General features: G+C 38.6%; 1 pseudogene; it reads left to right on the forward strand.

Moving 5' to 3' along the window:
• The first annotated feature begins 794 nt into the window (after nt 1–794).
• Nucleotides 795–15,798, forward strand: part of LOC136126962 (olfactory receptor 10Z1-like) — a 19,263-nt pseudogene continuing 4,259 nt past the window's right edge.

Genomic DNA, 15,798 nt, shown 5'->3' on the forward strand with positions numbered 1-15,798 from the left:
GAATTAATTCAAAAGATATTTAGTTAATGTCTATGATGTATTAGTCAATTCTCTGATGGGAAATATAACGTGATAAGACACATATGACCTCTCCTATCTCAGACTGAGAAAAATGCCATGAAGAGAATTAAAGGAAAGTGATATGACAGTGTGGCTAGGTGGCTACTTCCGATTGTAGATAGAGTCAGGAAAGCCTTTTCTATGGAACTGATACTTACTTTGCGACTAGCATTGATAAGCATGTACCATATAAGATCTAGGGGTAAAACATGACACTTGCAGGAAACACTACTGCAAAGACCCCACGGTGTGAATGAGCTTGACGTATTTAAAGAATATCAAGATAGCCAATGTAATCAGACCATCTCTCTCATTTATTGTAGATAGAGTTGTAGATAGAGTCAGGAAAGCCTTTTCTATGGAACTGATACTTACTTTGCGACTAGCATTGATAAGCATGCACCATATAAGATCTAGGGGTAAAACATGACACTTGCAGGAAACACTACTGCAAAGACCCCACGGTGTGAATGAGCTTGACGTATTTAAAGAATATCAAGATAACCAATGTAATCAGACCATCTCTCTCATTTATTCTCTTAAATACCTTACGAGATAAATAGTAGTATTGTGTTCATGTTTGAAATAAGGAAACTATGGCTTAGGGAGTTACTTAATTTGTGAAGGTGATAACGTTTGTTAAAGGAGGAGCTGGTATTTATACCCAGGCAGAGTCACTTGGGAGAAGACCTTCTTAACTAGTAAAGTTAAAGTGTCCCTGCAAGTGCCCTAGCATGGCATTCAAGGTTTACCTGTCCGTCTCATCTTCTGCCACCAACCTCCTCTACATGGAAAGCATCCCATCATCTCCCAAGCACGGAAGGCCCCTTGGTGGCTCTCCTACTGTGCACACATTGTTTCTCTATTTGCAGTGTTCTTCCCCCCTGCTTCTTAAACCACAGTCTTTGTTTCAAACCCAGTTTAAATGTCACCTCCCTAAATGTAAATTGGTGCAACCACTGGGGAAAACAGTATAGAAGTTTCTCAAAAAACTAAAGCTAGAACAGCCATATGACCCAACAATTCCACTCCTGGGTATAAAACCCAAAAAACCCCCAAAACGCTAATTCAAAAAGACACATGCACTCCAGTGTTCATAGTATTATTTACTATTCCCAAGGTATGGAAGAAAGCTAAGTATCCATCAACAGATGAATGGAAACACACATGTATACACACCATACATACACACACACACACACACACAAATGGAATACTACTCATCCACAAAAAAGAATGAAATTTTGCCATCTGCAGCAACATGGATGGATTTTGAGAACGTTATGTTAACTGAAATAAGTCAAACAGAGAAAGACAAATACTGTATGATATTACTTATATGTGGAATCTGAAAATACAACAAAGTAGTGAATAAAACAAAAAAGAAGCTGACTTACAGATATAGAGAACAAACTAGTGGTTACCAGTGCAGAGAGGGAAGGGAGGTGGGGCAATAAAGGGGTAAGGGGGGAAAAAGGCTTATTATGGGATTATACAAAATCACGTGTGTGAAACTTTTAAAACTGAAAAGCACTATAGAATTTCAAGAATCTTTCATTCAGTAAAATAATTTCATTACACATATATATGTTACAGAAAAAATAGTTTCATCTTGATTGCTTTTGAATTTTATTAAAATGGAATTCTACCAAAAAAAAAGTCACCTTCCTAAAAAATCATCTTCAATCACTCTGATTAAGTTAATGAGTTCTGTGTTCATATCTGATTGTATTAGGATGACATTTTAACATATCTATCTGACTTCTATACTAGTTAGAGCAGAGGGCTATTTCACCATTTCATATCCTACCTGCAGCAAAATATGGTAAATATAAAGGTTTATGTCGTGAGAGTTCAGTGAGTAAATGGAGTGCCATCTTCCCCCAGGAAGCTTCCCTTGTTTTCTCTCTAGATGCACTAATTATTTCCAATTAAATTGTTTTCTCTGTCATTTAGTTAAATGGGACATGTACTAAATGTTGTTCACTGTCTCTTTCAATACATTTCGAGACCCATTAAGATATAGCCACATCACCTAGCAATGTGATAGTATCAATACATACCAATAGCACTTACAACAAACCCACAGCTAATATAATACTCAAGGCTGAAAAGCTGAAAGCCTTCCCACTAAATTTTATAACAAAACAACGATGCCCACTCTCATCTCTTCTATTCAACATAGTATTGGAAGTTCTAACCACAGCAATTAGAAAAAGAAATAAAAGGTACCCCAATTGGAAGGGAAGAGGTAAAATTGTCATTGTATGCAGATGACATGATACTTTATAGAAACCCTAAAGACTCCACATAAAAACTATTAGAACTAATAAATGAATTCAGCAAGGTAGCAGGATACAAGATTAATATGCAGAAAACTATTGCATTTCTCTATACTAACAATGAAATATCAGAAAGTAAAAAAAAAAAATCCCATTTAAAATTGCGTCAAAAAAAAATACTTAGGAATAAACCTAACCAAGGATATGAAAGACCTATATGCTGAGAACTAAAACATTGATAAAGGAAATTGAAGATGATACAAAGAAATGGAAAGATATCCCATGCTCTTGGACTGCAATAATTAATATTGTTAAAATGGCCATACTACCAAGGCAATCTACAGATTTAATGTGATCCCTATCAAATTACCCATGACATTTTTCACAGAGCTAGAACAAATAATCGTAAAATTTATATGGAACCACAAAAGACCCAGAATTAACACAGCAACTCTGAGGAAAAAGAACAAACCTGGAGGCACATCCCTCCCAGACTTTAGACAATACTACAAAGCTACAGTAATCAAAACCACATGGTTTGGGCACAAAAACAGCCATATGATCAATGGAACAAACAAAGACACCCCAAAAATAAACCCACACACCTACAGTCAATTAATCTTTGACAAAGGAGGCAAGATGGTACAATGGAGAAAAGACAGTCTCTTCAGCAAGTGATATTGGGAAAGCTGGGCAGTCCCACGTAAATCACTGAAGTTAGAACACTCTCTCTCACCATACACACACACACAAACTCAAAATGGCTTAAAGATTTAAATATAAGACATGACACCATAAAAATCCTAGATAGAACAAAGGCGAAGCATTCTCAGACATAAACTGCAGTAATATTTTCTTAGTTCAGTCTCCCAAGGTAATAGAAATAAAAGCAAAAAAAAAACAAATGGCACATAATCAAAATTATGTTTTTGTACAGCAAGAAACCAAACAAAATGAAAAGACAACCTATGGAATGGGAGAAAATATTTGCAAATGATGCTACCAACAAGAGTTTAATTTCCAAAATATACAGACAGTTTACGCAACTCAATATCAAAAAACCAAATAACCCAATCAAAAATGGGTAGAAGGGCTTCCCTGGTGGCGCAGTGGTTGAAGGTCCGCCTGCCGATGCAGGGGACGCGGGTTCGTGCCCCGGTCCGGGAAGATCCCACATGCCGCGGAGCGGCTAGGCCCGTGAGCCATGGCCGCTGAGCCTGCGCGTCCGGAGCCTGTGCTCCACAACGGGAGAGGCCACAGCAGTGAGAGGCCCGCGTACAGAAAAAAAAAAAAAAAAAAAATGGGTAGAAGACCCAAATAGACATTTCTCCAAAGAAGACATACAGACAGCCAACAGGCACATGAAAAATAGCTCCACATTAGCTAATAATTAAAGAAATGCAAATCAAAACTACAATGAGATATCACCTCACGGCAATCAGAATGGCTGTCATTAAAAAGTCCACAAATAATAAACACTGGAGAGGTGGTGGAGAAAAGGGGACCCTCCTACACTGTTGGTGGGAATGTAAATTGCTGCAGCCACTATGGAAAATAGCTGGGAAGTTCCTTAAAAAACTAAAAATTGAGTTACCATATGATATTCCAGTCCTGTGCAATATTGGGAAAAGATGAAAACTCTAATTCGAAAAGATACATGCACCCTTATGTTCAGAGCAGCACTATTCACAACAGCCAAGACATGGAAGCAACCTAAATGTCCACTGACAGATGAATGGATAAGGAAGATGTGATATATATATATATGTGTGTGTATATATATATTATACACACACACACACACACACACAAATGGAATATTACTCAGACATAAAAAAGAAAGAAATAGCGCCATTTGCAGCAACATGGATGGACCTAGAGATTATCATACTAAGTGAAGTAGGTCAGAAAGAGAAAGACAAATTATATGATATCACATATTTACAATCTAAAAAAAAATACAAGTCAACTTATTTACAAAACAGAAGCAGACTCACAGACATAGAAAACAAACTTATGGTTACCAAAGGGGAAAGGGGAAGGGAAGGGATAAATTAGGAGTATGGGGTTAAAAGATACATACTACTATATATAAAATAGAAAACAACAAGGATTTACCGTATAGCACATGGAACTATATTCAATATCTTGTAATAACCTATAATGGAAAAGAATCTGAAGTTGTACACCTGAAACTAACATAATGTTGTAAATCAACTATAGTTTAACAATAAAAAAAGACAGGCAAAAGACTAGGAAACTAGGGATGAAATTAGTTAAAGTAAATAAATAAATGCATGACTCAGCAAAGAAAAAAAGTAAATACATACCAGTATTTAATACATGTTTGTTTAATGAATAAAGTGTATTTCCCCTATCCCCCTCTAAACTTGGAACAAAGAAAAGAGGACTATTACCTTCCGGCCTGGACAATATGCTTCACTTTCTGTGGCATCAAATAAGACACAATTGCCATAACTGCTCCTATAATAGGGAGCACAGAGGAGGAACCAAGATGGTGGAGTAGAAGGACGTGCTCTCACTCCCTCTTGCAAGAACACCAGAATCACAACTAGCTGCTGGACAATCATTGACAGGAAGACACTGGAACTCACCAAAAAAGATACCCCACATCCAAAGACAAAGGAGAAGCCACAATGAGACGGTAGGAGGGGCACAATCACAGTAGAATCAAATCCCGTAACTGCTGGGTGGGTGACTCACAAACTGGAGAACACTTATACCACAGAAGTCCACCCACTGGAGTGAAGGTTCTGAGCCCCACATCAGGCTTCCCAACCTGGGGGTCCAGCAACGGGAGGAAGAATTCCTAGAGAATCAGACATTGAAGCCTAGTGGGAATTGATTGCAGGACTTTCACAGGACTGGGGAAAACAGAGACTCCACTCTTGGAGGGCACACACAAAGTAGTGTGCGCATCGGGACCCAGGGGAAGGAGCAGTGACCCCAGGGGAGACTGAAACAGACCTACCTACTAGTTTTGGAGGGTCTCCTGCAGAGGCGGGGCGGGGGGCGCTGTGGCTCACTGTGGGGACAAGGACACCAGCAGCAGAAGTTCTGGGAAGTACTCCTTGGCATAAGCACTCCCAGAGTCTGTCATTAGCCCCACCAAAGAGCCCAGATAGGCTCCAGTGTTGGGTTGCCTAGGCCAAACAACCAATGAGGAGGGAACCCAGCCCCACCCATCAAGAGTCAAGTGGATTAAAGTTTTACTGACCTCTGCCCACCAGAGCAACAGTCAGCTCTACCCACCACCAGTCCCTCCCATCAAGCCTCTTAGATAGCCTCATCCACCAGAGGGCAGAGAGCAGAAGCAAGAAGAGCTACAATCCTGCAGCCTGTGGAACAAAAACCACATTCACAGAAAGACAGACAAGATGAAAAGGCAGAGGGCTATGTACCAGATGAAGGAACAAGATAAAACCCCAGAAAAACAATTAAATGAAGTGGAGATAGGCAACCTTCCAGGAAAAGAATTCAGAATAATGATAGTGAAGATGATCCAGGACCTCGGAAAAAGAATGGAGGCAAAGATCGAGAAGATGCAAGAAATGTTTAACAAAGAACTAGAAGAATTAAAGAACAAACAAACAGAGATGAACAATACAATAACTGAAATGAAAAATACACTAGAAAGAATCAATAGCAGAATAACTGAGGCAGAAGAACTGATAAGTGACCTGGAAGACAGAATGGTAGAATTCACTGCTGCAGAACAGAATAAAGAAAAAAAGAATGAAAAGAAATGAAGACAGCCTAAGAGACCTCTGGGACAACATTAAGCGCAACAACATTCACATTATAAGGGTCCTGGAAGGAGAAGAGACAGAGAAAGGACCTGAGAAAATATCTGAAGAGATTATAGTTGAAAACTTCCCTAACATGGGAAAGGAAATAGCCACACAAGTCCAGGAAGCGCAGCGAGTCCCATATAGGATAAACCCAAGGAGAAACATGCCGAGACACAAAGTAATCGAATTGGCAAAAATTAAAGACAAAAATTATTGAAAGCAGCAAGGGAAAAACGAAAAATAACATACAAGGGAACTCCCATAAGGTTAACAGCTGATTTCTCAGCAGAAACTCTATAAGCCAGAAAGGAGTGGCATGATATAATTAAAGTGATGAAAGAGAAGAACCTACAACCAAGATTACTCTACCCGGCAAGGATCTCATTCAGATTCGATGGTGAAATCAAAAGCTTTACAGAGAAAAAAAAAAAAAAAAAGAAGAAGCTTTACAGACAAGCAAAGGCTAAGAGAATCCAGCACCAGCAAACCAGCACTACAGCAAATGCTAAAGGAACTTCTCTAAGTGGGAAACACTAGAGAAGAAAAGGATCTATAAAAATAAACCCCAAACAATTAAGAAAATGGTCATAGGAACATACATATCGTTAATTACCTTAAACGTGAATGGATTAAACACTTCAACCAAAAGCCACAGGCTTGCTGAATGGATACAAAAACAAAATCCATATATATGCTGTCTACAAGAGACCCACTTCAGACCTAGGGACACATACAGACTGAACGTGAGGGGATGGAAAAAGATATTCCATGCAAATGGAAATCAAAAGAAAGCTGGAGTAGCAATTCTCATATCAGATAAAATAGACTTTAAAAGAAAGAATGTTACAAGAGACAAGGAAGGACACTACATAATGATCAAAGGATCAATCCAAGAAGAAGATATAGCAATTATAAATATATATGCACCCAACATAGGAGCACCTCAATACATAAGGCAACTGCTAACAGCTATAAAAGAGGAAATCGACAGTAACACAATAATAGTGGGAGACTTTAACACTTCACTTACAACAATGGACAGATCATCCAAAATGAAAATAAATAAGGAAAGAGAAGCTTTAAAAGACACAATAGACCAGACAGATTTAATCGATATTTATAGGACATTCCATCCAAAAACAGCAGATTACACTTTCTTTTCAAGTGCGCATGGAACATTCTCCAGGATAGACCAAATCTTGGGTCACAAATCAAGCCTCAGTAAATTTAAGAAAATTGAAATCATATCAAGGCATCTTTTCTGACCACAACGCTATGAGATTAAAAATGAAATACAGGGAAGAAAACACAAACACATGGAGGCTAAACAATACGTTACTAAATAACAAGATAACACTGAAGAAATCAAAGAGGAAATCAAAAAATACCTAGAGACAAATGACAATGAAAACATGACAATCCAAAACCTATGGGATGCAGCAAAAGCAGTTCTAAGAAGAAAGTTTACAGCTATACAAGCCTGCCTCAAGAAACAAGAAAAACCTCAAATAAATAATCTAACCTTACACCTAAAGGAACTAGAGAAAGAACAACAAACAAAACCCAAAGTTAGCAGAAGGAAAGAAATCATAATGATCAGAGCAGAAATAACTGAAATAGAAACAAAGAAAACAATAGCAAAATCAATAAAACTAAAAGCTGGTTCTTTCAGAAGACAAACAAAATTGATAAACGGTTAGCCAAACTCATGAAGAAAAAGAGGACTCAAATCAATAAAATTAGAAAAGAAAAAGGAGAAGTTATAAGACACTGCAGAAATACAAAGCATCATAAGAGACTACTACAAGCAACTCTATGCCAATAAAATGGACAACCTGGAAGAAATGGACAAATTCTTAGAAAGGTATAACCTCCAAAGACTGAACCACGAAGAAACAGAAAATATGAACAGACCAATCACAAGTAATAAAATTGAAACTGTGATTAAAAATCTTCCAACAGAAAATGGGCAGAAGACCTAAATAGACATTTCTCCAAAGAAGATATACAGAATGCCAACAAACACATGAAAGAATGCTCAACATCATTAATCATTAGAGAAATGCAAATCAAAACTACAATGAGATATCATCTCACATCAGTCAGAATGGCCATCATCAAAAAATCTAGAAACAATAAATGCTGGAGAGGGTGTGGAGAAAAGGGGACACTCTTGCACTGCTGGTGGGAATGTGAATTGGTTCAGCCACTATGGAGAACAGTATGGAGGTTCCTTAAAAAACTACAAATAGAATTACCATATGATCCAGCAATCCCACTACTGGGCATATACCCTGAGAAAACCAAAATTCAAAAAGAGTCATGTACCAAAATGTTCATTGCAGCTCTATTTACAATAGCCCGGAGATGGAAACAACCTAAGCGCCCATCGTCGGATGAATGGATAAAGAAGATGTGGCACATATACACAATGGAATATTACTCAGCCTTAAAAAGAAATGAAATTGAGCTATTTGTAATGAGATGGATAGACCTAGAGTCTGTCATACAGAGTGAAGTAAGTCAGAAAGAAAAAGACAAATACCGTATGCTAACACATATATATGGAATTTAAGGAAAAAAAAATGTCATGAAGAACCTAGGGGTAAGACAGGAATAAAGACGCAGACCTACTGGAGAACGGACTTGAGGATATGGGGAGGGGGAAGGGGGAGTTTTGACAGGGCGAGAGAGAGTCATGGACATATACACACTAACAAACGTAGTAAGGTAGATAGCTGGGGGGAAGCAGCCGCAAGACACAGGGATATTAGCTCGGTGCTTTGTGACAGCCTAGAGGGGTGGGATGGGGAGAGTGGGAGGGAGGGAGACGCAAGAGGGAAGACATATGGGAACATATGTATATGTATAGCTGATTCACTTTGTTATAAAGCAGAAACTAACACACCATTGTAAAGCAATTATACCCCAATAAAGATGTTTAAAAAAAAAAAAAAAATCTTCCAACAGGGCTTCCCTGGTGGCGCAGTGGTTGAGAGTCCACCTGCAGATGCAGGGGACATGGGTTCATGCCCCAGTATGGGAAGATTCCACATGCTGCGGAGCGGCTAGGCCTGTGAGTCATGGCCACTGAACCTGCATGTCTGGAGCCTGTGTTCCGCAACGGGAGAGGCCAAAACAGTGAGAGGCCCGTGTACCGCAAAAAGAAAATCTTCCAACAAACAAAAGTCCAGGACCAGATGGCTTCACAGGTGAATTCTATCAAACATTTAGAGAAGAGCTAACACCCATCCTTCTCAAACTCTTCCAAAAAATTGCAGAGGAAGGAACACTCCCAAACTCATTCTATGAGGCCACCATCACCCTGATACCAAAACCAGACAGAGATACTACAAAAAAACAAAATTACAGACCACTGTTACTCATGAATATAGATGCAAAAATCCTCAACACAATACTAGCAAACAGAATGCAACAACACATTAAAAGGATCATACACCATGATCAAGTGGGATTTATCCCAGGGATGCAGGGATCCTTCAATATACGCAAATCAATCAATGTGATACACCATATTAACAAATTGAAGAATAAAAACCATATGATCATCTTAATAGATGCAGAAAAAGCTTTTGAGAAAATTCAACACCCATTTATCATAAAAACTCTCCAGAACGTGGACATAGAGGGAACCTACGTCAACATAATAAAGGCCATATATGACAAACCCACAGCAAACATCATTCTCCATGGTGAAAAACTGAAAGCATTTCCTCTAAGATCAGGAAAAAGACAAGGATGTTCACTCTCACCGCTATTATTCAACATAATTTTGGAAGTCCTAGCCATGGCAATCAGAGAAGAAAAAAATAAAAGGAATACAATTTGGAAAAGGAGAAGTAAAACTGTCACTGTTTGCAGATGACATGATACTATCCATAGAGAATCCTAAAGATGCCACCAGAACACTACTAGAGCTAATCAATGAATTTGGTAAAGTGGCAGGATACAAAATTAATGCACAGAAATCTCTTGCATTCCTATACACTAATGATGAAAAATCTGAAAATGAAATTAAGGAAACACTCCCATTTACCACTGCAACAAAAAGAATACAATACCTAGGAATAAACCTACCTAGGGAGAAAAAAGACCTGTATGCAGAAAACTATAAGACACTGATGAAAGAAATTAAAGATGATATCAACAGATGGAGAGATACACCATGTTCTTGGATTGGAAGAATCAATATTGTGAAAATGACTATACTACCCAAAGCAATCTACAGATTCAATGCAATCCCTATCAAATTACCAATGGCATTTTTTACGGAACTAGAACAAAAAATCTTAAAAATTGTATGGAGACACAAAAGATCCCAAATGGCCAAAGCAGTCTTGAGGGAAAAAAACAGAGCTGGAGGAATCAGACTCCCTGACTTCAGACTATACCACAAAGCTACAGTAATCAAGACAATATGGTACTGGCACAAAAACAGAAACATAGATCAATGGAACAAGATAGAAAGCCCAGAGGTAAACCCACGCACCTATGGTCAACTAATCTATGACAAAGGAGGCAAAGATATATAATGGAGAAAAGATAGTCTCTTCAGTAAGTGGTGCTTGGAAAACTGGACAGCTACATGTAAAAGAATGAAATTAGAACACTCCCTAACACCATACACAAAAATAAACTCAACATGGATTTAAGACCTAAATGTAAGGCCAGACACTATAAAACTCTTAGAGGAAGACATAGGAAGAACACTCTTTGATATAAATCACAGCAAGACCTTTTTTGACCCACCTCCTAGAGTAATGGAAATAAAAACAAAAATAAACAAATGGGACCTAATGAAACTTCAAAGCTTTTGCAGAGCAAAGGAAACCATAAATAAGACAAAAAGACAACCCTCAGAATGGGAGAACGAATCAATGGACAAAGGATTAATCTCCAAAATATATAAACAGCTCATGCAGCTCGATATTAAAGAAACAAACAACCCAATCCAAAAATGGGCAGAAGACCTAAGTAGACATTTCTCCAAAGAAGACATACAGATGGCAAGAGGCACATGAAAAGCTGCTCAACATCACTAATTATTAGAGAAATGCAAATCAAAACTACAATGAGGTATCACCTCACACCAGTTAGAATGGGCATCATCAGAAAATCTACAAACAACAAATGCTGGTAAGGGTGTGGAGAAAAGGGAACCCTCTTGCACTGTTAGTGGGAATGTAAACTGATACATCCACTATGGAGAACAGTATGTAGGTTCCTTAAAAAACTAAAAATAGAACTACTATATGATCCAGCAATCCCACGACTAGGCATATACCCAGAGATAGCCATAATTCAAAAAGACACATGCACCCCAATGTTCAATGCAACACTATTTACAATAGCCAGGTCATGGAAGCAACCTACATGCCCATCAACAGACGAATGGATAAAGAAGTTGTGATACATATATAACATGGAATATTACTCAGCCATAAAAAGGAACAAAACTGAGTCATTTGTTGAGACGTGGATGGACCTAGAATTTGTCATACAGAGTGAAGTAAGTCCAAAAGAGAAAAACAAATATCGTATATTAATGCATATATGTGGAACCTAGAAAAATGGTACAGATGAACCGGTTTGCAGGGCAGAAATTGAGACACAGATGTAGAGAACAAACGTATAGACACCAAGGGGTGAAAGCCACGACGGGGTGTGTGAGGGTGTGATTAATTGGGCAATTGGGATTGACATGTATACACTGATGTGTATAAAATTGATGACTAATAAGAACCTGCTGTATAAAAAATAATAAATAAATAAAATAAAAACAAACAACCCAATCCAAAAATGGGCAGAAGACCTAAGTAGACATTTCTCCAAAAAGACATACATATGTCCAAGAAGCACATGAAAAGCTGCTCAACATCACTGATTATTAGAGAAATGCAAATCAAACCTACAATGAGGTATCACCTCACACCAGTTAGAATGGGCAGCATCAGAAAATCTACAAACAACAAATGCTAGAGTGGGTGTGGAGAAAAGGGAACCCTCTTGCACTGTTGGTGGGAACATAAACTGATATAGCCACTATGGAGAACAGTATGGAGGTTCCTTAAAAAACTACAGATAGAACTACCATATGACCCAGCAATCCCACTACTGGGCATATACCCAGAGAAAACCATAATTCAAAAAGACACATGTACCCCAATATTCATTGCAGCACTATTTACAATAGCCAGGTCATGGAAGCAACCTAAATGCTCATTGACAGACGAATGGATTAAGAAGTTGTGGTACATATACATGATGGAATATTAGCCATAAAAAGGGATGAAATTGGGTCATTTGTTGAGACGTGGATGAATCTAGAGACTGTCATACAGAGTGAAGTAAGTCAGAAAGAGAAAAGCAAATATCGTATATTAACGCATATATGTGGAACCTAGAAAAATGGTACAGATGAACCGGTTTGCAGGGAGAAATTGAGACACAGATGTAGGGAACAAATGTATGGACACCAAGGGGGGAAAGCAGCGGGGGGTCGGTGGTGGTGGTGTGATGAATTGGGAGATTGGGATTGACATGTATACACTAATATGTATAAAATGGATAACTAATAAGAACCTGCTGTATAAAAAAATAAAATAAATTTTAAAAATTTAAAAAACAAAATGTAGAAAGCATCTATATATGTGTTGGCAATGCTACATGACATTATTCTTAAAACTATTTAGAGAGAAACCATCTATGTTTAGTACACATCAAACAAAATAAATACTAAGGAGAACAAGTGGCATATTGAAGAGGGGTTAACAAATGCACTGAAGTGTAAGCATGGACGCTTTCTGGAGAATATGGATTTTTTTCCCTATAGCCTCTCAACTAACCTTAGTGAAAATTCTCCAGTCACTAGGCTCAGCATGCAAGTTGGGGCATACAAAATTTTCAAACAAGTCTCTGCTCTGTGTAGTACAGGAGTCAAGCACACACACAAAACAACCCAAACAACAAAAACCCAACCTCCTGGGAATTCCCTGGCAGTCCAGTGGTTAGGACTCCACGCTTCCACTGCAGGGGGCACGGGTTCAATCCGTGGTTTGGGAACTAACATCCCACATGCCACATGGCAGGAAAAAAAAAAAAAAACCCAACCTCCTCACAATAAAATGATGTAAACCTAAAAGAAGAAATGACTAACACACGTAGGGAGGTTTGAGGAGAATTCCGAGGGACAAGACATTTGAATTGTCTTTCTAAGAATGCTGTTTTTAGCAGTCATAAAAGGGCAAGAAGAACACTACAACTTATAGAAAACAACATGTACAAAGTAGAAGAGTCACAAAGGATAAACTGTTTTTTGGAAACAGTGGGATGGTCCCCATATAGGGGAGGTTTGAGGCAGGAAATACGGTTAGTGCAGTTGCACTGAGGGAAGCCTTATAATCAACTAGCCAAGCAAGTGGCTCTCTAGACTCTGACTGCCTTGCTGTGTATATGTTATACATGTACACTTACCAGCTATATCACTTCTGGCAGACTAAGTAACTCTCTAGGCCATAGGTTCCTCACTACAAACATGGTCGTGATAATGGCACTTATCTCTTGGGATAGCCATGAGGATATATGAGATAGTTTAACTGAAAGCATGCAATGAAGCCTAGAAATTATTAGAATTATCTACTTTGTAAGCAAAAGGTACCTAAAAATCTAAAATGGAATGTACAGTGATTGTAGATTGGACGTAGGAAAGCTGGTAGCAGATGAAGGAAAGGACTGGGAGAGGGAAAAAGTAGAGGCTGTGGCAAAAACCCACGAATGAGGAAGTAGAATGCGGGAGACATTTCTTATTCAGGATCCTGGAATCTAGAAAGTGTGGACAACAAGAGAGGATGAGGAATCAAAGTAATCCAAGCTGGGTCCTGAAAAATGAGTAAAAGTCTATAGGAAACAAAATGGAGGAGGAGAAGTTGGGGCAGAGGGAACCCCGCATGCAAGGGCACAGCAGCACGAAGGATCATGATGTGTTTGGAAAGGAGAGGGCACTACTGTCTGCTTTGAGTGTAGGGTTACTTAGAGGGATGTGATGGAAACTGAGCCAGGAGCAGCGTCTAGGGATCTATTTGTGATGAGCATCGAATAACATGCTGGGGTGTTTGGATTTCCTCCTATAAGCAGTGTAGAGTCATTCACTGTTTTTGACACTATTAGTGACTTAATATATCCTCTGTTCAGGAATCCAATATCTGGTCACGATGTAGTGAATAAAAATGCAACGGATTTGTGACTAATAGAAAACTACAGAGGCACCATAGTCACCCTATCGGATAGGTCAAGGACAATGGCAGAGAGAAAAAAACAAACAACAAAAAAGGTGATGGCAAAAGGACATCTGGAATTTTGGAAGTGAATTTATGTGTAAAAAGGCGAGGAAGAAATCAAAATTGGGGTCTGACGGTAGCTCTCTAATGACTGCAACTAACTCAAATAGGAAGTACAGGAGAAAAGTCTGACATGTGGGGGAAATATGACCAATTCTGTTCTGAAAATCTTACATTCAATACTAGGAGGACATTTTGGCCCGGAAATGTGCCAAAGAAAATTGGAGATTCCTTTACGGTAGAGGTTAGAATCGCAGAGTTATACAAGGTGAGTGATAGCTAAAGCAGTAAGAATGGAAAAATGTTTCCTTTAGAGGAAACAGACTGGAAAACCTCCAGAGGAAAGAGAGTGGAGTGGTCTCAAAGACAAGCCATTTGGGTCTAGCCTGAAGATTGCTTAGACGGATGAGTGTCCCACCTTAGCGTCTTTGACTTAGCTGTGAAACATGCCAGTAATGCCCTCTCCCCTAATCTTCACCTGTTGGTTGCTTTTGCCACTGTTTTCCATTTAAGCACATCGCCTCCTCAGAGAGGGCTTCCTTGACTCCACAAACCAAAGCAGTCATTCACTCTTTCATCACAGAGATCCTGTGTGTCTGGTCACATTTTGTGTTTCCCGTGTATAAAATTGCCTGGCCCATCACATGCATTTAGTCAGTATGTGTTGAATAAATTCACAACTTTTATAGTCACTTAAGCACTCTATAACTCACTTGATGTTTTATAAAATCGAAATGAAATTCCAAGCACATAGACTTGTGAGGATGACATGAGACACCTCTGTCTAACCCCAGCATATTGTCTGGCACATTATAGGTATTAGGTGCGTGCTGGTTACCTGGCCTGAATCCTCTTGTATTCTTTGCCCATAACTACAATGCAAAGAGAAAACAGCAACCCTTCACATCACAATATATTTGTTAGTCCTACAGAATAATTTCCAGCCTGTGTTTCTTTCTCTTGCATACTCCTTCATTTTCCACTGCTGATTCCTTACTATTTTTCTTCCCCTTCCCCTTTAACAATGACTGAAGTTAAAATCAAAATTCCATGGAGTGTCTTCATGTCATTTTTCTGCCCTTACCTCTTCAAGATTGGAATAATAGTTGAAATAAAAATATGATTTACAAAATTGATCTGAGGAATTGGAGTTTATTCCATTCAGGTCTGTACTTCAAAGCAAGCCACGTAACAAGTATACCTGCTAGAAAATGTCCTGGAGGTTTTGCTAAAAAGTCCAAAATTTGATTAGAACATCATGACCAGAATATGCCACTCCAAATGAGA

This window comes from Phocoena phocoena, chromosome 8, assembly GCF_963924675.1.
Source record: "Phocoena phocoena chromosome 8, mPhoPho1.1, whole genome shotgun sequence".
In the NCBI taxonomy this organism is placed as follows: domain Eukaryota; kingdom Metazoa; phylum Chordata; class Mammalia; order Artiodactyla; family Phocoenidae; genus Phocoena; species Phocoena phocoena.